Source organism: Danio rerio, chromosome 13 (assembly GCF_049306965.1).
Source record: "Danio rerio strain Tuebingen ecotype United States chromosome 13, GRCz12tu, whole genome shotgun sequence".
Lineage (NCBI taxonomy): Eukaryota > Metazoa > Chordata > Actinopteri > Cypriniformes > Danionidae > Danio > Danio rerio.
In genome coordinates, this window is record NC_133188.1 from 17,332,487 (window position 1) to 17,359,871 (window position 27,385).

A 27,385-nucleotide genomic window follows, 5' to 3' on the forward strand; every position below is an offset into this window, starting at 1 on the left:
TATCACATTCTGAATTGAACGTTGAAAATGAGCTTTTCAGAGCCAGCAGAGGTCAAAATAAGCAGTGATGCAAACTCAGTCATAGACATAGATTTTCACTTGCAACTTGCTTTAACATGTTTAACAGTGCATGAAATGTTGTCTAAAACAAAAAGAATGATGCATTTTAGTGGCTGGATCTGGTTTTATCACATTCTGAATTCAACGTTGAAAATGAGCTGTTCTCAGCCAGCAGAGGTCAAAATAAGCAGTAATGCAAACTCAGTCAGAGACATAGATTTTCACTTGCAACTTGCTTTAACATGTTTAACAGTGCATGAAATGTTGTCTAAAACAAAAAGAAATTGCTTTTTAGTGGCTGGAAATGGTTTTATCACATTCTGAATTGAACGTTGAAAATGAGCTTTTCAGAGCCAGCAGAGGTCAAAATAAGCAGTAATGCAAACTCAGTCAGAGACATAGATTTTCACTTGCAACTTGCTTTAACATGTTTAACAGTGCATGAAATGTTGTCTAAAACAAAAAGAAAATGCTTTTTAGTGGCTGGAACTGGTTTTATCACATTCTGAATTGAACGTTGAAAATGAGCTTTTCAGAGCCAGCAGAGGTCAAAATAAGCAGTGATGCAAACTCAGTCATAGACATAGATTTTCACTTGCAACTTTCTTAAACATATTTAACAGTGCATGAAATGTTGTCTAAAACAAAAAGAAAATGCTTTTTAGTGGCTGGAACTGGTTTTATCACATTCTGAATTGAACGTTGAAAATGAGCTTTTCAGAGCCAGCAGAGGTCAAAATAAGCAGTAATGCAAACTCAGTCAGAGACATAGATTTTCACTTGCAACTTGCTTTAACATGTTTAACAGTGCATGAAATGTTGTCTAAAACAAAAAGATAATGCTTTTTAGTGGCTGGAACTGGTTTTATCACATTCTGAATTGAACATTGAAAATGAGCTTTTCAGAGCCAGCAGAGGTCAAAATAAGCAGTAATGCAAACTCAGTCATAGACATAGATTTTAACTTGCAACTTGCTTTATCATGTTTAACAGTGCATGAAATGTTATGTAAAACAAAAAGAATAATGCATTTTAGTGGCTGGATCTGGTTTTATCACATTCTGTATTGGACGTTGAAAATGAGCTTTTCAGAGCCAGCAGAGGTCAAAATAAGCAGTAATGCAAACTCAGTCATAGACATAGATTTTCACTTGCAACTTGCTTTAACATGTTTAACAGTGCATGAAATGTTGTCTAAAACAAAAAGAAAATGCTTTTTAGTGGCTGGATCTGGTTTTATCACATTCTGAATTGAACGTTGAAAATGAGCTTTTCAGAGCCAGCAGAGGTCAAAATAAGCACTAATGCAAACTCAGTCATAGACATAGATTTTCACTTGCAAATTGCTTTAACATGTTTAACAGTGCATGAATTGTTGTGTAAAACAAAAAGAAAATGCTTTTTAGTGGCTGGAACTGGTTTTATCACATTCTGAATTGAACGTTGAAAATGAGCTTTTTAGAGCCAGCAGAGGTCAAAATAAGCAGTGATGCAAACTCAGTCATAGACATAGATTTTCACTTGCAACTTTCTTAAACATATTTAACAGTGCATGAAATGTTGTCTAAAACAAAAAGAAAATGCTTTTTAGTGGCTGGAACTGGTTTTATCACATTCTGAATTGAACGTTGAAAATTAGCTTTTCAGAGCCAGCAGAGGTCAAAATAAGCAGTAATGCAAACTCAGTCAGAGACATAGATTTTCACTTGCAACTTTCTTAAACATATTTAACAGTGCATGAAATGTTGTCTAAAACAAAAAGATAATGCTTTTTAGTGGCTGGAACTGGTTTTATCACATTCTGAATTGAACGTTGAAAATGAGCTTTTCAGAGCCAGCAGAGGTCAAAATAAGCAGTAATGCAAACTCAGTCATAGACATAGATTTTCACTTGCAACTTGCTTTAACATGTTTAACAGTGCATGAAATGTTGTCTAAAACAAAAAGAAAATGCTTTTTAGTGGCTGGATCTGGTTTTATCACATTCTGAATTGAACGTTGAAAATGAGCTTTTCAGAGCCAGCAGAGGTCAAAATAAGCACTAATGCAAACTCAGTCATAGACATAGATTTTCACTTGCAAATTGCTTTAACATGTTTAACAGTGCATGAATTCTTGTCTAAAACAAAAAGAAAATGCTTTTTAGTGGCTGGAACTGGTTTTATCACATTCTGAATTGAACGTTGAAAATGAGCTTTTTAGAGCCAGCAGAGGTCAAAATAAGCAGTGATGCAAACTCAGTCATAGACATAGATTTTCACTTGCAACTTTCTTAAACATATTTAACAGGGCATGAAATGTTGTCTAAAACAAAAAGAAAATGCTTTTTAGTGGCTGGAACTGGTTTTATCACATTCTGAATTGAACGTTGAAAATTAGCTTTTCAGAGCCAGCAGAGGTCAAAATAAGCAGTAATGCAAACTCAGTCAGAGACATAGATTTTCACTTGCAACTTGCTTTAACATGTTTAACAGTGCATTAAATGTTGTCTAAAACAAAAAGATAATGCTTTTTAGTGGCTGGAACTGGTTTTATCACATTCTGAATTGAACGTTGAAAATGAGCTTTTCAGAGCCAGCAGAGGTCAAAATAAGCAGTAATGCAAACTCAGTCAGAGACATAGATTTTCACTTGCAACTTGCTTTAACATGTTTAACAGTGCATAAATTGTTGTCTAAAACAAAAAAGAATGATGTATTTTATGGCTGGATCTGTTTTATCACTTTCTGAATTGGACGTTGAAAATGAGCTTATCTCAGCCAGCAGAGAGGTCAAATCACAGTAATGCAAACTCAGTCAGAGACATAGATTTTCACTTGCAACTTGCTTTAACATGTTTAACAGTGCATGAAATGTTGTCTAAAACAAAAAGATAATGCTTTTTAGTGGCTGGAACTGGTTTTATCACATTCTGAATTGAACGTTGAAAATGAGCTTTTCAGAGCCAGCAGAGGTCAAAATAAGCAGTAATGCAAACTCAGTCATAGACATAGATTTTAACTTGCAACTTGCTTTAACATGTTTAACAGTGCATGAAATGTTATCTAAAACAAAAAGAATAATGCATTTTAGTGGCTGGATCTGGTTTTATCACATTCTGTATTGGACGTTGAAAATGAGCTTTTCAGAGCCAGCAGAGGTCAAAATAAGCAGTAATGCAAACTCAGTCAGAGACATAGATTTTCACTTGCAACTTTCTTAAACATTTTTAACAGTGCATGAAATGTTGTCTAAAACAAAAAGATAATGCTTTTTAGTGGCTGGAACTGGTTTTATCACATTCTGAATTGAACGTTGAAAATGAGCTTTTTAGAGCCAGCAGAGGTCAAAATAAGCAGTGATGCAAACTCAGTCATAGACATAGATTTTCACTTGCAACTTTCTTAAACATATTTAACAGTGCATGAAATGTTGTCTAAAACAAAAAGAAAATGCTTTTTAGTGGCTGGAACTGGTTTTATCACATTCTGAATTGAACGTTGAAAATTAGCTTTTCAGAGCCAGCAGAGGTCAAAATAAGCAGTAATGCAAACTCAGTCAGAGACATAGATTTTCACTTGCAACTTGCTTTAACATGTTTAACAGTGCATGAAATGTTGTCTAAAACAAAAAGATAATGCTTTTTAGTGGCTGGAACTGGTTTTATCACTTTCTGAATTCAACGTTGAAAATGAGCTGTTCTCAGCCAGCAGAGGTCAAAATAAGCAGTAATGCAAACTCAGTCAGAGACATAGATTTTCACTTGCAACTTGCTTTAACATGTTTAACAGTGCATAAATTGTTGTCTAAAACAAAAAAGAATGATGTATTTTATGGCTGGATCTGTTTTATCACTTTCTGAATTGGACGTTGAAAATGAGCTTATCTCAGCCAACAGAGAGGTCAAATCACAGTAATGCAAACTCAGTCAGAGACATAGATTTTCACTTGCAACTTGCTTTAACATGTTTAACAGTGCATGAAATGTTGTCTAAAACAAAAAGATAATGCTTTTTAGTGGCTGGAACTGGTTTTATCACATTCTGAATTGAACGTTGAAAATGAGCTTTTCAGAGCCAGCAGAGGTCAAAATAAGCAGTAATGCAAACTCAGTCATAGACATAGATTTTAACTTGCAACTTGCTTTAACATGTTTAACAGTGCATGAAATGTTATCTAAAACAAAAAGAATAATGCATTTTAGTGGCTGGATCTGGTTTTATCACATTCTGTATTGGACGTTGAAAATGAGCTTTTCAGAGCCAGCAGAGGTCAAAATAAGCAGTAATGCAAACTCAGTCAGAGACATAGATTTTCACTTGCAACTTTCTTAAACATTTTTAACAGTGCATGAAATGTTGTCTAAAACAAAAAGATAATGCTTTTTAGTGGCTGGAACTGGTTTTATCACATTCTGAATTGAACGTTGAAAATGAGCTTTTTAGAGCCAGCAGAGGTCAAAATAAGCAGTGATGCAAACTCAGTCATAGACATAGATTTTCACTTGCAACTTTCTTAAACATATTTAACAGTGCATGAAATGTTGTCTAAAACAAAAAGAAAATGCTTTTTAGTGGCTGGAACTGGTTTTATCACATTCTGAATTGAACGTTGAAAATTAGCTTTTCAGAGCCAGCAGAGGTCAAAATAAGCAGTAATGCAAACTCAGTCAGAGACATAGATTTTCACTTGCAACTTGCTTTAACATGTTTAACAGTGCATGAAATGTTGTCTAAAACAAAAAGATAATGCTTTTTAGTGGCTGGAACTGGTTTTATCACTTTCTGAATTCAACGTTGAAAATGAGCTGTTCTCAGCCAGCAGAGGTCAAAATAAGCAGTAATGCAAACTCAGTCATAGACATAGATTTTCACTTGCAACTTGCTTTAACATGTTTAACAGTGCATGAAATGTTGTCTAAAACAAAAAGAAAATGCTTTTTAGTGGCTGGATCTGGTTTTATCACATTCTGAATTGAACGTTGAAAATGAGCTTTTCAGAGCCAGCAGAGGTCAAAATAAGCACTAATGCAAACTCAGTCATAGACATAGATTTTCACTTGCAAATTGCTTTAACATGTTTAACAGTGCATGAATTGTTGTCTAAAACAAAAAGAAAATGCTTTTTAGTGGCTGGAACTGGTTTTATCACATTCTGAATTGAACGTTGAAAATGAGCTTTTTAGAGCCAGCAGAGGTCAAAATAAGCAGTGATGCAAACTCAGTCATAGACATAGATTTTCACTTGCAACTTTCTTAAACATATTTAACAGTGCATGAAATGTTGTCTAAAACAAAAAGAAAATGCTTTTTAGTGGCTGGAACTGGTTTTATCACATTCTGAATTGAACGTTGAAAATTAGCTTTTCAGATCCAGCAGAGGTCAAAATAAGCAGTAATGCAAACTCAGTCAGAGACATAGATTTTCACTTGCAACTTGCTTTAACATGTTTAACAGTGCATGAAATGTTGTCTAAAACAAAAAGATAATGCTTTTTAGTGGCTGGAACTGGTTTTATCACATTCTGAATTGAACGTTGAAAATGAGCTTTTCAGAGCCAGCAGAGGTCAAAATAAGCAGTAATGCAAACTCAGTCATAGACATAGATTTTAACTTGCAACTTGCTTTAACATGTTTAACAGTGCATGAAATGGTATCTAAAACAAAAAGAATAATGCATTTTAGTGGCTGGATCTGGTTTTATCACATTCTGTATTGGACGTTGAAAATGAGTTTTTCAGAGCCAGCAGAGGTCAAAATAAGCAGTAATGCAAACTCAGTCAGAGACATAGATTTTCACTTGCAACTTGCTTTAACATGTTTAACAGTGCATGAAATGTTGTCTAAAACAAAAAAGAATGATGCATTTTATGGCTGGATCTTTTTTTATTACTTTCTGAATTGGACGTTGAAAATGAGCTTATCTCAGCCAGCAGAGAGGTCAAATCACAGTAATGCAACCTCAGTCAGAGACATAGATATTCACTTGCAACTTGCTTTAACATGTTTAACAGTGCATAAATTGTTGTCTAAAACAAAAAAGAATGATGCATTTTATGGCTGGATCTGTTTTTATCACTTTCTGAATTGGACGTTGAAAATGAGCTTATCTCAGCCAGCAGAGAGGTCAAATCACAGTAATGCAAACTCAGTCAGAGACATAGATTTTCACTTGCAACTTGCTTTAACATGTTTAACAGTGCATGAATTGTTGTCTAAAACAAAAAAGAATGATGCATTTTATGGCTGGATCTGTTTTATAACTTTCTGAATTGGACGTTGAAAATGAGCTTATCTCAGCCAGCAGAGAGGTCAAATCACAGTAATGCAAACTCAGTCAGAGACATAGATTTTCACTTGCAACTTGCTTTAACATGTTTAACAGTGCATAAATTGTTGTCTAAAACAAAAAGATAATGCTTTTTAGTGGCTGGAACTGGTTTTATCACATTCTGAATTGAACGTTGAAAATGAGCTTTTCAGAGCCAGCAGAGGTCAAAATAAGCAGTGATGCAAACTCAGTCATAGACATAGATTTTCACTTGCAACTTTCTTAAACATATTTAACAGTGCATGAATTGTTGTCTAAAACAAAAAAGAATGATGCATTTTATGGCTGGATCTGTTTTTATCACTTTCTGAATTGGACGTTGAAAATGAGCTTATCTCAGCCAGCAGAGAGGTCAAATCACAGTAATGCAAACTCAGTCGTAGACATAGATTTTAACTTGCAACTTGCTTTAACATGTTTAACAGTGCATGAATTGTTGTCTAAAACAAAAAGAAAATGCTTTTTAGTGGCTGGAAATGGTTTTATCACATTCTGAATTGAACGTTGAAAATGAGCTTTTCAGAGCCAGCAGAGGTCAAAATAAGCAGTGATGCAAACTCAGTCATAGACATAGATTTTCACTTGCAACTCTCTTAAACATATTTAACAGTGCATGAAATGTTGTCTAAAACAAAAAGAAAATGCTTTTTAGTGGCTGGAACTGGTTTTTTCACATTCTGAATTGAACGTTGAAAATGAGCTTTTCAGAGCCAGCAGAGGTCAAAATAAGCAGTAATGCAAACTCAGTCAGAGACATAGATTTTCACTTGCAACTTGCTTTAACATGTTTAACAGTGCATGAAATGTTGTCTAAAACAAAAAGATAATGCTTTTTAGTGGCTGGAACTGGTTTTATCACATTCTGAATTGAACGTTGAAAATGAGCTTTTCAGAGCCAGCAGAGGTCAAAATAAGCAGTAATGCAAACTCAGTCAGAGACATAGATTTTCACGTGCAACTTGCTTTAACATGTTTAACAGTGCATGAAATGTTGTCTAAAACAAAAAGAAAATGCTTTTTAGTGGCTGGATCTGGTTTTATCACATTCTGAATTGAACGTTGAAAATGAGCTTTTCAGAGCCAGCAGAGGTCAAAATAAGCACTAATGAAAACTCAGTCATAGACATAGATTTTCACTTGCAAATTGCTTTAACATGTTTAACAGTGCATGAATTGTTGTCTAAAACAAAAAGAATGATGCATTTTAGTGGCTGGAACTGGTTTATATCACATTCTGAATTGAACGTTGAAAATGAGCTTTTCAGAGCCAGCAGAGGTCAAAATAAGCAGTAATGCAAACTCAGTCATAGACATAGATTTTAACTTGCAACTTGCTTTAACATGTTTAACAGTGCATGAAGTGTTATCTAAAACAAAAAGAATAATGCATTTTAGTGGCTGGATCTGGTTTTATCACATTCTGTATTGGACGTTGAAAATGAGCTTTTCAGAGCCAGCAGAGGTCAAAATAAGCAGTAATGCAAACTCAGTCATAGACATAGATTTTCACTTGCAACTTGCTTTAACATGTTTAACAGTGCATGAAATGTTGTCTAAAACAAAAAGAATGATGCATTTTAGTGGCTGGATCTGGTTTTATCACATTCTGTATTGGACGTTGAAAATGAGCTTTTCAGAGCCAGCAGAGGTCAAAATAAGCAGTAATGCAAACTCAGTCATAGACATAGATTTTCACTTGCAACTTGCTTTAACATGTTTAACAGTGCATGAAATGTTGTCTAAAACAAAAAGAATGATGCATTTTAGTGGCTGGATCTGGTTTTATCACTTTCTGAATTCAACGTTGAAAATGAGCTGTTCTCAGCCAGCAGAGGTCAAAATAAGCAGTAATGCAAACTCAATCAGAGACATAGATTTTCACTTGCAACTTGCTTTAACATGTTTAACAGTGCATGAAATGTTGTCTAAAACAAAAAGATAATGCTTTTTAGTGGCTGGAACTGGTTTTATCACATTCTGAATTGAACGTTGAAAATGAGCTTTTCAGAGCCAGCAGAGGTCAAAATAAGCAGTAATGCAAACTCAGTCATAGACATAGATTTTAACTTGCAACTTGCTTTATCATGTTTAACAGTGCATGAAATGTTATCTAAAACAAAAAGAATAATGCATTTTAGTGGCTGGATCTGGTTTTATCACATTCTGTATTGGACGTTGAAAATGAGCTTTTCAGAGCCAGCAGAGGTCAAAATAAGCAGTAATGCAAACTCATTCATAGACATAGATTTTCACTTGCAACTTGCTTTAACATGTTTAACAGTGCATGAAATGTTGTCTAAAACAAAAAGAAAATGCTTTTTAGTGGCTGGGACTGGTTTTATCACATTCTGAATTGAACGTTGAAAATGAGCTTTTCAGAGCCAGCAGAGGTCAAAATAAGCAGTAATGCAAACTCAGTCAGAGACATAGATTTTCACTTGCAACTTGCTTTAACATGTTTAACAGTGCATGAAATGTTGTCTAAAACAAAAAGATAATGCTTTTTAGTGGCTGGAACTGGTTTTATCACATTCTGAATTGAACGTTGAAAATGAGCTTTTCAGAGCCAGCAGAGGTCAAAATAAGCAGTAATGCAAACTCAGTCAGAGACATAGATTTTCACTTGCAACTTGCTTTAACATGTTCAACAGTGCATGAAATGTTGTCTAAAACAAAAAAGAATGATGCATTTTATGGCTGGATCTTTTTTTATTACTTTCTGAATTGGACGTTGAAAATGAGCTTATCTCAGCCAGCAGAGAGGTCAAATCACAGTAATGCAAACTCAGTCAGAGACATAGATTTTCACTTGCAACTTGCTTTAACATGTTTAACAGTGCATGAAATGTTGTCTAAAACAAAAAGATAATGCTTTTTAGTGGCTGGAACTGGTTTTATCACATTCTGAATTGAACGTTGAAAATGAGCTTTTCAGAGCCAGCAGAGGTCAAAATAAGCAGTAATGCAAACTCAGTCATAGACATAGATTTTAACTTGCAACTTGCTTTAACATGTTTAACAGTGCATGAAATGTTATCTAAAACAAAAAGAATAATGCATTTTAGTGGCTGGATCTGGTTTTATCACTTTCTGAATTCAACGTTGAAAATGAGCTGTTCTCAGCCAGCAGAGGTCAAAATAAGCAGTAATGCAAACTCAGTCAGAGACATAGATTTTCACTTGCAACTTGCTTTAACATGTTTAACAGTGCATGAATTGTTGTCTAAAACAAAAAGAAAATGCTTTTTAGTGGCTGGAAATGGTTTTATCACATTCTGAATTGAACGTTGAAAATGAGCTTTTCAGAGCCAGCAGAGGTCAAAATAAGCAGTGATGCAAACTCAGTCATAGACATAGATTTTCACTTGCAACTTTCTTAAACATATTTAACAGTGCATGAAATGTTGTCTAAAACAAAAAGAAAATGCTTTTTAGTGGCTGGAACTGGTTTTATCACATTCTGAATTGAACGTTGAAAATGAGCTTTTCAGAGCCAGCAGAGGTCAAAATAAGCAGTAATGCAAACTCAGTCAGAGACATAGATTTTCACTTGCAACTTGCTTTAACATGTTTAACAGTGCATGAAATGTTGTCTAAAACAAAAAGATAATGCTTTTTAGTGGCTGGAACTGGTTTTATCACATTCTGAATTGAACGTTGAAAATGAGCTTTTCAGAGCCAGCAGAGGTCAAAATAAGCAGTAATGCAAACTCAGTCATAGACATAGATTTTAACTTGCAACTTGCTTTAACATGTTTAACAGTGCATGAAATGTTATCTAAAACAAAAAGAATAATGCATTTTAGTGGCTGGATCTGGTTTTATCACATTCTGTATTGGACGTTGAAAATGAGCTTTTCAGAGCCAGCAGAGGTCAAAATAAGCAGTAATGCAAACTCAGTCAGAGACATAGATTTTCACTTGCAACTTTCTTAAACATATTTAACAGTGCATGAAATGTTGTCTAAAACAAAAAGATAATGCTTTTTAGTGGCTGGAACTGGTTTTATCACATTCTGAATTGAACGTTGAAAATGAGCTTTTCAGAGCCAGCAGAGGTCAAAATAAGCAGTAATGCAAACTCAGTCATAGACATAGATTTTCACTTGCAACTTGCTTTAACATGTTTAACAGTGCATGAAATGTTGTCTAAAACAAAAAGAAAATGCTTTTTAGTGGCTGGATCTGGTTTTATCACATTCTGAATTGAACGTTGAAAATGAGCTTTTCAGAGCCAGCAGAGGTCAAAATAAGCACTAATGCAAACTCAGTCATAGACATAGATTTTCACTTGCAAATTGCTTTAACATGTTTAACAGTGCATGAATTGTTGTCTAAAACAAAAAGAAAATGCTTTTTAGTGGCTGGAACTGGTTTTATCACATTCTGAATTGAACGTTAAAAATGAGCTTTTTAGAGCCAGCAGAGGTCAAAATAAGCAGTAATGCAAACTCAGTCATAGACATAGATTTTCACTTGCAACTTTCTTAAACATATTTAACAGTGCATGAAATGTTGTCTAAAACAAAAAGAAAATGCTTTTTAGTGGCTGGAACTGGTTTTATCACATTCTGAATTGAACGTTGAAAATTAGCTTTTCAGATCCAGCAGAGGTCAAAATAAGCAGTAATGCAAACTCAGTCAGAGACATAGATTTTCACTTGCAACTTGCTTTAACATGTTTAACAGTGCATGAAATGTTGTCTAAAACAAAAAGATAATGCTTTTTAGTGGCTGGAACTGGTTTTATCACATTCTGAATTGAACGTTGAAAATGAGCTTTTCAGAGCCAGCAGAGGTCAAAATAAGCAGTAATGCAAACTCAGTCATAGACATAGATTTTAACTTGCAACTTGCTTTAACATGTTTAACAGTGCATGAAATGGTATCTAAAACAAAAAGAATAATGCATTTTAGTGGCTGGATCTGGTTTTATCACATTCTGTATTGGACGTTGAAAATGAGTTTTTCAGAGCCAGCAGAGGTCAAAATAAGCAGTAATGCAAACTCAGTCAGAGACATAGATTTTCACTTGCAACTTGCTTTAACATGTTTAACAGTGCATAAATTGTTGTCTAAAACAAAAAAGAATGATGCATTTTATGGCTGGATCTGTTTTATCACTTTCTGAATTGGACGTTGAAAATGAGCTTATCTCAGCCAGCAGAGAGGTCAAATCACAGTAATGCAAACTCAGTCAGAGACATAGATTTTCACTTGCAACTTGCTTTAACATGTTTAACAGTGCATGAAATGTTGTCTAAAACAAAAAAGAATGATGCATTTTATGGCTGGATCTTTTTTTATTACTTTCTGAATTGGACGTTGAAAATGAGCTTATCTCAGCCAGCAGAGAGGTCAAATCACAGTAATGCAAACTCAGTCAGAGACATAGATATTCACTTCCAACTTGCTTTAACATGTTTAACAGTGCATAAATTGTTGTCTAAAACAAAAAAGAATGATGCATTTTATGGCTGGATCTGTTTTTATCACTTTCTGAATTGGACGTTGAAAATGAGCTTATCTCAGCCAGCAGAGAGGTCAAATCACAGTAATGCAAACTCAGTCAGAGACATAGATTTTCACTTGCAACTTGCTTTAACATGTTTAACAGTGCATAAATTGTTGTCTAAAACAAAAAAGAATGATGCATTTTATGGCTGGATCTGTTTTATCACTTTCTGAATTGGACTTTGAAAATGAGCTTATCTCAGCCAGCAGAGAGGTCAAATCACAGTAATGCAAACTCAGTCAGAGACATAGATTTTCACTTGCAACTTGCTTTAACATGTTTAACAGTGCATAAATTGTTGTCTGAAACAAAAAAGAATGATGCATTTTATGGCTGGATCTGTTTTATAACTTTCTGAATTGGACGTTGAAAATGAGCTTATCTCAGCCAGCAGAGAGGTCAAATCACAGTAATGCAAACTCAGTCAGAGACAAAGATTTTCACTTGCAACTTGCTTTAACATGTTTAACAGTGCATGAAATGTTGTCTAAAACAAAAAGATAATGCTTTTTAGTGGCTGGAACTGGTTTTATCACATTCTGAATTGAACGTTGAAAATGAGCTTTTCAGAGCCAGCAGAGGTCAAAATAAGCAGTGATGCAAACTCAGTCATAGACATAGATTTTCACTTGCAACTTTCTTAAACATATTTAACAGTGCATGAATTGTTGTCTGAAACAAAAAAGAATGATGCATTTTATGGCTGGATCTGTTTTTATCACTTTCTGAATTGGACGTTGAAAATGAGCTTATCTCAGCCAGCAGAGAGGTCAAATCACAGTAATGCAAACTCAGTCGTAGACATAGATTTTAACTTGCAACTTGCTTTAACATGTTTAACAGTGCATGAATTGTTGTCTAAAACAAAAAGAAAATGCTTTTTAGTGGCTGGAAATGGTTTTATCACATTCTGAATTGAACGTTGAAAATGAGCTTTTCAGAGCCAGCAGAGGTCAAAATAAGCAGTGATGCAAACTCAGTCATAGACATAGATTTTCACTTGCAACTCTCTTAAACATATTTAACAGTGCATGAAATGTTGTCTAAAACAAAAAGAAAATGCTTTTTAGTGGCTGGAACTGGTTTTATCACATTCTGAATTGAACGTTGAAAATGAGCTTTTCAGAGCCAGCAGAGGTCAAAATAAGCAGTAATGCAAACTCAGTCAGAGACATAGATTTTCACTTGCAACTTGCTTTAACATGTTTAACAGTGCATGAAATGTTGTCTAAAACAAAAAGATAATGCTTTTTAGTGGCTGGAACTGGTTTTATCACATTCTGAATTGAACGTTGAAAATGAGCTTTTCAGAGCCAGCAGAGGTCAAAATAAGCAGTAATGCAAACTCAGTCAGAGACATAGATTTTCACTTGCAACTTGCTTTAACATGTTTAACAGTGCATGAAATGTTGTCTAAAACAAAAAGAAAATGCTTTTTAGTGGCTGGATCTGGTTTTATCACATTCTGAATTGAACGTTGAAAATGAGCTTTTCAGAGCCAGCAGAGGTCAAAATAAGCACTAATGAAAACTCAGTCATAGACATAGATTTTCACTTGCAAATTGCTTTAACATGTTTAACAGTGCATGAATTGTTGTCTAAAACAAAAAGAATGATGCATTTTAGTGGCTGGAACTGGTTTATATCACATTCTGAATTGAACGTTGAAAATGAGCTTTTCAGAGCCAGCAGAGGTCAAAATAAGCAGTAATGCAAACTCAGTCATAGACATAGATTTTAACTTGCAACTTGCTTTAACATGTTTAACAGTGCATGAAATGTTATCTAAAACAAAAAGAATAATGCATTTTAGTGGCTGGATCTGGTTTTATCACATTCTGTATTGGACGTTGAAAATGAGCTGTTCTCAGCCAGCAGAGGTCAAAATAAGCAGTAATGCAAACTCAGTCAGAGACATAGATTTTCACTTGCAACTTGCTTTAACATGTTTAACAGTGCATGAAATGTTGTCTAAAACAAAAAGATAATGCTTTTTAGTGGCTGGAACTGGTTTTATCACATTCTGAATTGAACGTTGAAAATGAGCTTTTCAGAGCCAGCAGAGGTCAAAATAAGCAGTAATGCAAACTCAGTCATAGACATAGATTTTAACTTGCAACTTGCTTTATCATGTTTAACAGTGCATGAAATGTTATCTAAAACAAAAAGAATAATGCATTTTAGTGGCTGGATCTGGTTTCATCACATTCTGTATTGGACGTTGAAAATGAGCTTTTCAGAGCCAGCAGAGGTCAAAATAAGCAGTAATGCAAACTCAGTCATAGACATAGATTTTCACTTGCAACTTGCTTTAACATGTTTAACAGTGCATGAAATGTTGTCTAAAACAAAAAGAAAATGCTTTTTAGTGGCTGGGACAGGTTTTATCACATTCTGAATTGAACGTTGAAAATGAGCTTTTCAGAGCCAGCAGAGGTCAAAATAAGCAGTAATGCAAACTCAGTCATAGACATAGATTTTCACTTGCAACTTGCTTTAACATGTTTAACAGTGCATGAAATGTTGTCTAAAACAAAAAGAAAATGCTTTTTAGTGGCTGGATCTGGTTTTATCACATTCTGAATTGAACGTTGAAAATGAGCTTTTCAGAGCCAGCAGAGGTCAAAATAAGCACTAATGCAAACTCAGTCATAGACATAGATTTTCACTTGCAAATTGCTTTAACATGTTTAACAGTGCATGAATTGTTGTCTAAAACAAAAAGAAAATGCTTTTTAGTGGCTGGAACTGGTTTTATCACATTCTGAATTGAACGTTGAAAATGAGCTTTTTAGAGCCAGCAGAGGTCAAAATAAGCAGTGATGCAAACTCAGTCATAGACATAGATTTTCACTTGAAACTTTCTTAAACATATTTAACAGTGCATGAAATGTTGTCTAAAACAAAAAGAAAATGCTTTTTAGTGGCTGGAACTGGTTTTATCACATTCTGAATTGAACGTTGAAAATTAGCTTTTCAGAGCCAGCAGAGGTCAAAATAAGCAGTAATGCAAACTCAGTCAGAGACGTAGATTTTCACTTGCAACTTGCTTTAACATGTTTAACAGTGCATGAAATGTTGTCTAAAACAAAAAGATAATGCTTTTTAGTGGCTGGAACTGGTTTTATCACATTCTGAATTGAACGTTGAAAATGAGCTTTTCAGAGCCAGCAGAGGTCAAAATAAGCAGTAATGCAAACTCAGTCAGAGACATAGATTTTCACTTGCAACTTGCTTTAACATGTTTAACAGTGCATGAAATGTTGTCTAAAACAAAAAGATAATGCTTTTTAGTGGCTGGAACTGGTTTTATCACATTCTGAATTGAACGTTGAAAATGAGCTTTTCAGAGCCAGCAGAGGTCAAAATAAGCAGTAATGCAAACTCAGTCATAGACATAGATTTTAACTTGCAACTTGCTTTATCATGTTTAACAGTGCATGAAATGTTATGTAAAACAAAAAGAATAATGCATTTTAGTGGCTGGATCTGGTTTTATCACATTCTGTATTGGACGTTGAAAATGAGCTTTTCAGAGCCAGCAGAGGTCAAAATAAGCAGTAATGCAAACTCAGTCATAGACATAGATTTTCACTTGCAACTTGCTTTAACATGTTTAACAGTGCATGAAATGTTGTCTAAAACAAAAAGAAAATGCTTTTTAGTGGCTGGATCTGGATTTATCACATTCTGAATTGAACGTTGAAAATGAGCTTTTCAGAGCCAGCAGAGGTCAAAATAAGCACTAATGCAAACTCAGTCATAGACATAGATTTTCACTTGCAAATTGCTTTAACATGTTTAACAGTGCATGAATTGTTGTGTAAAACAAAAAGAAAATGCTTTTTAGTGGCTGGAACTGGTTTTATCACATTCTGAATTGAACGTTGAAAATGAGCTTTTTAGAGCCAGCAGAGGTCAAAATAAGCAGTGATGCAAACTCAGTCATAGACATAGATTTTCACTTGCAACTTTCTTAAACATATTTAACAGTGCATGAAATGTTGTCTAAAACAAAAAGAAAATGCTTTTTAGTGGCTGGAACTGGTTTTATCACATTCTGAATTGAACGTTGAAAATTAGCTTTTCAGAGCCAGCAGAGGTCAAAATAAGCAGTAATGCAAACTCAGTCAGAGACATAGATTTTCACTTGCAACTTTCTTAAACATATTTAACAGTGCATGAAATGTTGTCTAAAACAAAAAGATAATGCTTTTTAGTGGCTGGAACTGGTTTTATCACATTCTGAATTGAACGTTGAAAATGAGCTTTTCAGAGCCAGCAGAGGTCAAAATAAGCAGTAATGCAAACTCAGTCATAGACATAGATTTTCACTTGCAACTTGCTTTAACATGTTTAACAGTGCATGAAATGTTGTCTAAAACAAAAAGAAAATGCTTTTTAGTGGCTGGATCTGGTTTTATCACATTCTGAATTGAACGTTGAAAATGAGCTTTTCAGAGCCAGCAGAGGTCAAAATAAGCACTAATGCAAACTCAGTCATAGACATAGATTTTCACTTGCAAATTGCTTTAACATGTTTAACAGTGCATGAATTCTTGTCTAAAACAAAAAGAAAATGCTTTTTAGTGGCTGGAACTGGTTTTATCACATTCTGAATTGAACGTTGAAAATGAGCTTTTTAGAGCCAGCAGAGGTCAAAATAAGCAGTGATGCAAACTCAGTCATAGACATAGATTTTCACTTGCAACTTTCTTAAACATATTTAACAGTGCATGAAATGTTGTCTAAAACAAAAAGAAAATGCTTTTTAGTGGCTGGAACTGGTTTTATCACATTCTGAATTGAACGTTGAAAATTAGCTTTTCAGAGCCAGCAGAGGTCAAAATAAGCAGTAATGCAAACTCAGTCAGAGACATAGATTTTCACTTGCAACTTGCTTTAACATGTTTAACAGTGCATTAAATGTTGTCTAAAACAAAAAGATAATGCTTTTTAGTGGCTGGAACTGGTTTTATCACATTCTGAATTGAACGTTGAAAATGAGCTTTTCAGAGCCAGCAGAGGTCAAAATAAGCAGTAATGCAAACTCAGTCAGAGACATAGATTTTCACTTGCAACTTGCTTTAACATGTTTAACAGTGCATAAATTGTTGTCTAAAACAAAAAAGAATGATGTATTTTATGGCTGGATCTGTTTCATCACTTTCTGAATTGGACGTTGAAAATGAGCTTATCTCAGCCAGCAGAGAGGTCAAATCACAGTAATGCAAACTCAGTCAGAGACATAGATTTTCACTTGCAACTTGCTTTAACATGTTTAACAGTGCATGAAATGTTGTCTAAAACAAAAAGATAATGCTTTTTAGTGGCTGGAACTGGTTTTATCACATTCTGAATTGAACGTTGAAAATGAGCTTTTCAGAGCCAGCAGAGGTCAAAATAAGCAGTAATGCAAACTCAGTCATAGACATAGATTTTAACTTGCAACTTGCTTTAACATGTTTAACAGTGCATGAAATGTTATCTAAAACAAAAAGAATAATGCATTTTAGTGGCTGGATCTGGTTTTATCACATTCTGTATTGGACGTTGAAAATGAGCTTTTCAGAGCCAGCAGAGGTCAAAATAAGCAGTAATGCAAACTCAGTCAGAGACATAGATTTTCACTTGCAACTTTCTTAAACATTTTTAACAGTGCATGAAATGTTGTCTAAAACAAAAAGATAATGCTCTTTAGTGGCTGGAACTGGTTTTATCACATTCTGAATTGAACGTTGAAAATGAGCTTTTTAGAGCCAGCAGAGGTCAAAATAAGCAGTGATGCAAACTCAGTCATAGACATAGATTTTCACTTGCAACTTTCTTAAACATATTTAACAGTGCATGAAATGTTGTCTAAAACAAAAAGAAAATGCTTTTTAGTGGCTGGAACTGGTTTTATCACATTCTGAATTGAACGTTGAAAATTAGCTTTTCAGAGCCAGCAGAGGTCAAAATAAGCAGTAATGCAAACTCAGTCAGAGACATAGATTTTCACTTGCAACTTGCTTTAACATGTTTAACAGTGCATGAAATGTTGTCTAAAACAAAAAGATAATGCTTTTTAGTGGCTGGAACTGGTTTTATCACTTTCTGAATTCAACGTTGAAAATGAGCTGTTCTCAGCCAGCAGAGGTCAAAATAAGCAGTAATGCAAACTCAGTCAGAGACATAGATTTTCACTTGCAACTTGCTTTAACATGTTTAACAGTGCATAAATTGTTGTCTAAAACAAAAAAGAATGATGTATTTTATGGCTGGATCTGTTTTATCACTTTCTGAATTGGACGTTGAAAATGAGCTTATCTCAGCCAACAGAGAGGTCAAATCACAGTAATGCAAACTCAGTCAGAGACATAGATTTTCACTTGCAACTTGCTTTAACATGTTTAACAGTGCATGAAATGTTGTCTAAAACAAAAAGATAATGCTTTTTAGTGGCTGGAACTGGTTTTATCACATTCTGAATTGAACGTTGAAAATGAGCTTTTCAGAGCCAGCAGAGGTCAAAATAAGCAGTAATGCAAACTCAGTCATAGACATAGATTTTAACTTGCAACTTGCTTTAACATGTTTAACAGTGCATGAAATGTTATCTAAAACAAAAAGAATAATGCATTTTAGTGGCTGGAACTGGTTTTATCACATTCTGAATTGAACGTTGAAAATGAGCTTTTTAGAGCCAGCAGAGGTCAAAATAAGCAGTGATGCAAACTCAGTCATAGACATAGATTTTCACTTGCAACTTTCTTAAACATATTTAACAGTGCATGAAATGTTGTCTAAAACAAAAAGAAAATGCTTTTTAGTGGCTGGAACTGGTTTTATCACATTCTGAATTGAACGTTGAAAATTAGCTTTTCAGAGCCAGCAGAGGTCAAAATAAGCAGTAATGCAAACTCAGTCAGAGACATAGATTTTCACTTGCAACTTGCTTTAACATGTTTAACAGTGCATGAAATGTTGTCTAAATCAAAAAGATAATGCTTTTTAGTGGCTGGAACTGGTTTTATCACTTTCTGAATTCAACGTTGAAAATGAGCTGTTCTCAGCCAGCAGAGGTCAAAATAAGCAGTAATGCAAACTCAGTCAGAGACATAGATTTTCACTTGCAACTTGCTTTAACATGTTTAACAGTGCATAAATTGTTGTCTAAAACAAAAAAGAATGATGTATTTTATGGCTGGATCTGTTTCATCACTTTCTGAATTGGACGTTGAAAATGAGCTTATCTCAGCCAGCAGAGAGGTCAAATCACAGTAATGCAAACTCAGTCAGAGACATAGATTTTCACTTGCAACTTGCTTTAACATGTTTAACAGTGCATGAAATGTTGTCTAAAACAAAAAGATAATGCTTTTTAGTGGCTGGAACTGGTTTTATCACATTCTGAATTGAACGTTGAAAATGAGCTTTTCAGAGCCAGCAGAGGTCAAAATAAGCAGTAATGCAAACTCAGTCATAGACATAGATTTTAACTTGCAACTTGCTTTAACATGTTTAACAGTGCATGAAATGTTATCTAAAACAAAAAGAATAATGCATTTTAGTGGCTGGATCTGGTTTTATCACATTCTGTATTGGACGTTGAAAATGAGCTTTTCAGAGCCAGCAGAGGTCAAAATAAGCAGTAATGCAAACTCAGTCAGAGACATAGATTTTCACTTGCAACTTTCTTAAACATTTTTAACAGTGCATGAAATGTTGTCTAAAACAAAAAGATAATGCTTTTTAGTGGCTGGAACTGGTTTTATCACATTCTGAATTGAACGTTGAAAATGAGCTTTTTAGAGCCAGCAGAGGTCAAAATAAGCAGTGATGCAAACTCAGTCATAGACATAGATTTTCACTTGCAACTTTCTTAAACATATTTAACAGTGCATGAAATGTTGTCTAAAACAAAAAGAAAATGCTTTTTAGTGGCTGGAACTGGTTTTATCACATTCTGAATTGAACGTTGAAAATTAGCTTTTCAGAGCCAGCAGAGGTCAAAATAAGCAGTAATGCAAACTCAGTCAGAGACATAGATTTTCACTTGCAACTTGCTTTAACATGTTTAACAGTGCATGAAATGTTGTCTAAAACAAAAAGATAATGCTTTTTAGTGGCTGGAACTGGTTTTATCACTTTCTGAATTCAACGTTGAAAATGAGCTGTTCTCAGCCAGCAGAGGTCAAAATAAGCAGTAATGCAAACTCAGTCAGAGACATAGATTTTCACTTGCAACTTGCTTTAACATGTTTAACAGTGCATAAATTGTTGTCTAAAACAAAAAAGAATGATGTATTTTATGGCTGGATCTGTTTTATCACTTTCTGAATTGGACGTTGAAAATGAGCTTATCTCAGCCAACAGAGAGGTCAAATCACAGTAATGCAAACTCAGTCAGAGACATAGATTTTCACTTGCAACTTGCTTTAACATGTTTAACAGTGCATGAAATGTTGTCTAAAACAAAAAGATAATGCTTTTTAGTGGCTGGAACTGGTTTTATCACATTCTGAATTGAACGTTGAAAATGAGCTTTTCAGAGCCAGCAGAGGTCAAAATAAGCAGTAATGCAAACTCAGTCATAGACATAGATTTTAACTTGCAACTTGCTTTAACATGTTTAACAGTGCATGAAATGTTATCTAAAACAAAAAGAATAATGCATTTTAGTGGCTGGATCTGGTTTTATCACATTCTGTATTGGACGTTGAAAATGAGCTTTTCAGAGCCAGCAGAGGTCAAAATAAGCAGTAATGCAAAGTCAGTCAGAGACATAGATTTTCACTTGCAACTTTCTTAAACATTTTTAACAGTGCATGAAATGTTGTCTAAAACAAAAAGATAATGCTTTTTAGTGGCTGGAACTGGTTTTATCACATTCTGAATTGAACGTTGAAAATGAGCTTTTTAGAGCCAGCAGAGGTCAAAATAAGCAGTGATGCAAACTCAGTCATAGACATAGATTTTCACTTGCAACTTTCTTAAACATATTTAACAGTGCATGAAATGTTGTCTAAAACAAAAAGAAAATGCTTTTTAGTGGCTGGAACTGGTTTTATCACATTCTGAATTGAACGTTGAAAATTAGCTTTTCAGAGCCAGCAGAGGTCAAAATAAGCAGTAATGCAAACTCAGTCAGAGACATAGATTTTCACTTGCAACTTGCTTTAACATGTTTAACAGTGCATGAAATGTTGTCTAAAACAAAAAGATAATGCTTTTTAGTGGCTGGAACTGGTTTTATCACTTTCTGAATTCAACGTTGAAAATGAGCTGTTCTCAGCCAGCAGAGGTCAAAATAAGCAGTAATGCAAACTCAGTCAGAGACATAGATTTTCACTTGCAACTTGCTTTAACATGTTTAACAGTGCATGAATTGTTGTCTAAAACAAAAAGAAAATGCTTTTTAGTGGCTGGAAATGGTTTTATCACATTCTGAATTGAACGTTGAAAATGAGCTTTTCAGAGCCAGCAGAGGTCAAAATAAGCAGTGATGCAAACTCAGTCATAGACATAGATTTTCACTTGCAACTTTCTTAAACATATTTAACAGTGCATGAAATGTTGTCTGAAACAAAAAGATAATGCTTTTTAGTGGCTGGAACTGGTTTTATCACATTCTGAATTGAACGTTGAAAATGAGCTTTTCAGAGCCAGCAGAGGTCAAAATAAGCAGTAATGCAAACTCAGTCATAGACATAGATTTTCACTTGCAACTTGCTTTAACATGTTTAACAGTGCATGAAATGTTGTCTAAAACAAAAAGAAAATGCTTTTTAGTGGCTGGATCTGGTTTTATCACATTCTGAATTGAACGTTGAAAATGAGCTTTTCAGAGCCAGCAGAGGTCAAAATAAGCACTAATGCAAACTCAGTCATAGACATAGATTTTCACTTGCAAATTGCTTTAACATGTTTAACAGTGCATGAATTGTTGTCTAAAACAAAAAGAAAATGCTTTTTAGTGGCTGGAACTGGTTTTATCACATTCTGAATTGAACGTTGAAAATGAGCTTTTTAGAGCCAGCAGAGGTCAAAATAAGCAGTGATGCAAACTCAGTCATAGACATAGATTTTCACTTGCAACTTTCTTAAACATATTTAACAGTGCATGAAATGTTGTCTAAAACAAAAAGAAAATGCTTTTTAGTGGCTGGAACTGGTTTTATCACATTCTGAATTGAACGTTGAAAATTAGCTTTTCAGATCCAGCAGAGGTCAAAATAAGCAGTAATGCAAACTCAGTCAGAGACATAGATTTTCACTTGCAACTTGCTTTAACATGTTTAACAGTGCATGAAATGTTGTCTAAAACAAAAAGATAATGCTTTTTAGTGGCTGGAACTGGTTTTATCACATTCTGAATTGAACGTTGAAAATGAGCTTTTCAGAGCCAGCAGAGGTCAAAATAAGCAGTAATGCAAACTCAGTCATAGACATAGATTTTAACTTGCAACTTGCTTTAACATGTTTAACAGTGCATGAAATGGTATCTAAAACAAAAAGAATAATGCATTTTAGTGGCTGGATCTGGTTTTATCACATTCTGTATTGGACGTTGAAAATGAGTTTTTCAGAGCCAGCAGAGGTCAAAATAAGCAGTAATGCAAACTCAGTCAGAGACATAGATTTTCACTTGCAACTTGCTTTAACATGTTTAACAGTGCATAAATTGTTGTCTAAAACAAAAAAGAATGATGCATTTTATGGCTGGATCTGTTTTATCACTTTCTGAATTGGACGTTGAAAATGAGCTTATCTCAGCCAGTAGAGAGGTCAAATCACAGTAATGCAAACTCAGTCAGAGACATAGATTTTCACTTGCAACTTGCTTTAACATGTTTAACAGTGCATGAAATGTTGTCTAAAACAAAAAAGAATGATGTATTTTATGGCTGGATCTTTTTTTATTACTTTCTGAATTGGACGTTGAAAATGAGCTTATCTCAGCCAGCAGAGAGGTCAAATCACAGTAATGCAACCTCAGTCAGAGACATAGATATTCACTTGCAACTTGCTTTAACATGTTTAACAGTGCATAAATTGTTGTCTAAAACAAAAAAGAATGATGCATTTTATGGCTGGATCTGTTTTTATCACTTTCTGAATTGGACGTTGAAAATGAGCTTATCTCAGCCAGCAGAGAGGTCAAATCACAGTAATGCAAACTCAGTCAGAGACATAGATTTTCACTTGCAACTTGCTTTAACATGTTTAACAGTGCATGAATTGTTGTCTAAAACAAAAAAGAATGATGCATTTTATGGCTGGATCTGTTTTATAACTTTCTGAATTGGACGTTGAAAATGAGCTTATCTCAGCCAGCAGAGAGGTCAAATCACAGTAATGCAAACTCAGTCAGAGACATAGATTTTCACTTGCAACTTGCTTTAACATGTTTAACAGTGCATAAATTGTTGTCTAAAACAAAAAGATAATGCTTTTTAGTGGCTGGAACTGGTTTTATCACATTCTGAATTGAACGTTGAAAATGAGCTTTTCAGAGCCAGCAGAGGTCAAAATAAGCAGTGATGCAAACTCAGTCATAGACATAGATTTTCACTTGCAACTTCCTTAAACATATTTAACAGTGCATGAATTGTTGTCTAAAACAAAAAAGAATGATGCATTTTATGGCTGGATCTGTTTTTATCACTTTCTGAATTAGACGTTGAAAATGAGCTTATCTCAGCCAGCAGAGAGGTCAAATCACAGTAATGCAAACTCAGTCGTAGACATAGATTTTAACTTGCAACTTGCTTTAACATGTTTAACAGTGCATGAATTGTTGTCTAAAACAAAAAGAAAATGCTTTTTAGTGGCTTGAAATGGTTTTATCACATTCTGAATTGAACGTTGAAAATGAGCTTTTCAGAGCCAGCAGAGGTCAAAATAAGCAGTGATGCAAACTCAGTCATAGACATAGATTTTCACTTGCAACTCTCTTAAACATATTTAACAGTGCATGAAATGTTGTCTAAAACAAAAAGAAAATGCTTTTTAGTGGCTGGAACTGGTTTTTTCACATTCTGAATTGAACGTTGAAAATGAGCTTTTCAGAGCCAGCAGAGGTCAAAATAAGCAGTAATGCAAACTCAGTCAGAGACATAGATTTTCACTTGCAACTTGCTTTAACATGTTTAACAGTGCATGAAATGTTGTCTAAAACAAAAAGATAATGCTTTTTAGTGGCTGGAACTGGTTTTATCACATTCTGAATTGAACGTTGAAAATGAGCTTTTCAGAGCCAGCAGAGGTCAAAATAAGCAGTAATGCAAACTCAGTCAGAGACATAGATTTTCACGTGCAACTTGCTTTAACATGTTTAACAGTGCATGAAATGTTGTCTAAAACAAAAAGAAAATGCTTTTTAGTGGCTGGATCTGGTTTTATCACATTCTGAATTGAACGTTGAAAATGAGCTTTTCAGAGCCAGCAGAGGTCAAAATAAGCACTAATGAAAACTCAGTCATAGACATAGATTTTCACTTGCAAATTGCTTTAACATGTTTAACAGTGCATGAATTGTTGTCTAAAACAAAAAGAATGATGCATTTTAGTGGCTGGAACTGGTTTATATCACATTCTGAATTGAACGTTGAAAATGAGCTTTTCAGAGCCAGCAGAGGTCAAAATAAGCAGTAATGCAAACTCAGTCATAGACATAGATTTTAACTTGCAACTTGCTTTAACATGTTTAACAGTGCATGAAGTGTTATCTAAAACAAAAAGAATAATGCATTTTAGTGGCTGGATCTGGTTTTATCACATTCTGTATTGGACGTTGAAAATGAGCTTTTCAGAGCCAGCAGAGGTCAAAATAAGCAGTAATGCAAACTCAGTCATAGACATAGATTTTCACTTGCAACTTGCTTTAACATGTTTAACAGTGCATGAAATGTTGTCTAAAACAAAAAGAATGATGCATTTTAGTGGCTGGATCTGGTTTTATCACATTCTGTATTGGACGTTGAAAATGAGCTTTTCAGAGCCAGCAGAGGTCAAAATAAGCAGTAATGCAAACTCAGTCATAGACATAGATTTTCACTTGCAACTTGCTTTAACATGTTTAACAGTGCATGAAATGTTGTCTAAAACAAAAAGAATGATGCATTTTAGTGGCTGGATCTGGTTTTATCACTTTCTGAATTCAACGTTGAAAATGAGCTGTTCTCAGCCAGCAGAGGTCAAAATAAGCAGTAATGCAAACTCAGTCAGAGACATAGATTTTCACTTGCAACTTGCTTTAACATGTTTAACAGTGCATGAAATGTTGTCTAAAACAAAAAGATAATGCTTTTTAGTGGCTGGAACTGGTTTTATCACATTCTGAATTGAACGTTGAAAATGAGCTTTTCAGAGCCAGCAGAGGTCAAAATAAGCAGTAATGCAAACTCAGTCATAGACATAGATTTTAACTTGCAACTTGCTTTATCATGTTTAACAGTGCATGAAATGTTATCTAAAACAAAAAGAATAATGCATTTTAGTGGCTGGATCTGGTTTTATCACATTCTGTATTGGACGTTGAAAATGAGCTTTTCAGAGCCAGCAGAGGTCAAAATAAGCAGTAATGCAAACTCATTCATAGACATAGATTTTCACTTGCAACTTGCTTTAACATGTTTAACAGTGCATGAAATGTTGTCTAAAACAAAAAGAAAATGCTTTTTAGTGGCTGGGACTGGTTTTATCACATTCTGAATTGAACGTTGAAAATGAGCTTTTCAGAGCCAGCAGAGGTCAAAATAAGCAGTAATGCAAACTCAGTCAGAGACATAGATTTTCACTTGCAACTTGCTTTAACATGTTTAACAGTGCATGAAATGTTGTCTAAAACAAAAAGATAATGCTTTTTAGTGGCTGGAACTGGTTTTATCACATTCTGAATTGAACGTTGAAAATGAGCTTTTCAGAGCCAGCAGAGGTCAAAATAAGCAGTAATGCAAACTCAGTCAGAGACATAGATTTTCACTTGCAACTTGCTTTAACATGTTCAACAGTGCATGAAATGTTGTCTAAAACAAAAAAGAATGATGCATTTTATGGCTGGATCTTTTTTTATTACTTTCTGAATTGGACGTTGAAAATGAGCTTATCTCAGCCAGCAGAGAGGTCAAATCACAGTAATGCAAACTCAGTCAGAGACATAGATTTTCACTTGCAACTTGCTTTAACATGTTTAACAGTGCATGAAATGTTGTCTAAAACAAAAAGATAATGCTTTTTAGTGGCTGGAACTGGTTTTATCACATTCTGAATTGAACGTTGAAAATGAGCTTTTCAGAGCCAGCAGAGGTCAAAATAAGCAGTAATGCAAACTCAGTCATAGACATAGATTTTAACTTGCAACTTGCTTTAACATGTTTAACAGTGCATGAAATGTTATCTAAAACAAAAAGAATAATGCATTTTAGTGGCTGGATCTGGTTTTATCACTTTCTGAATTCAACGTTGAAAATGAGCTGTTCTCAGCCAGCAGAGGTCAAAATAAGCAGTAATGCAAACTCAGTCAGAGACATAGATTTTCACTTGCAACTTGCTTTAACATGTTTAACAGTGCATGAATTGTTGTCTAAAACAAAAAGAAAATGCTTTTTAGTGGCTGGAAATGGTTTTATCACATTCTGAATTGAACGTTGAAAATGAGCTTTTCAGAGCCAGCAGAGGTCAAAATAAGCAGTGATGCAAACTCAGTCATAGACATAGATTTTCACTTGCAACTTTCTTAAACATATTTAACAGTGCATGAAATGTTGTCTAAAACAAAAAGAAAATGCTTTTTAGTGGCTGGAACTGGTTTTATCACATTCTGAATTGAACGTTGAAAATGAGCTTTTCAGAGCCAGCAGAGGTCAAAATAAGCAGTAATGCAAACTCAGTCAGAGACATAGATTTTCACTTGCAACTTGCTTTAACATGTTTAACAGTGCATGAAATGTTGTCTAAAACAAAAAGATAATGCTTTTTAGTGGCTGGAACTGGTTTTATCACATTCTGAATTGAACGTTGAAAATGAGCTTTTCAGAGCCAGCAGAGGTCAAAATAAGCAGTAATGCAAACTCAGTCATAGACATAGATTTTAACTTGCAACTTGCTTTAACATGTTTAACAGTGCATGAAATGTTATCTAAAACAAAAAGAATAATGCATTTTAGTGGCTGGATCTGGTTTTATCACATTCTGTATTGGACGTTGAAAATGAGCTTTTCAGAGCCAGCAGAGGTCAAAATAAGCAGTAATGCAAACTCAGTCAGAGACATAGATTTTCACTTGCAACTTTCTTAAACATATTTAACAGTGCATGAAATGTTGTCTAAAACAAAAAGATAATGCTTTTTAGTGGCTGGAACTGGTTTTATCACATTCTGAATTGAACGTTGAAAATGAGCTTTTCAGAGCCAGCAGAGGTCAAAATAAGCAGTAATGCAAACTCAGTCATAGACATAGATTTTCACTTGCAACTTGCTTTAACATGTTTAACAGTGCATGAAATGTTGTCTAAA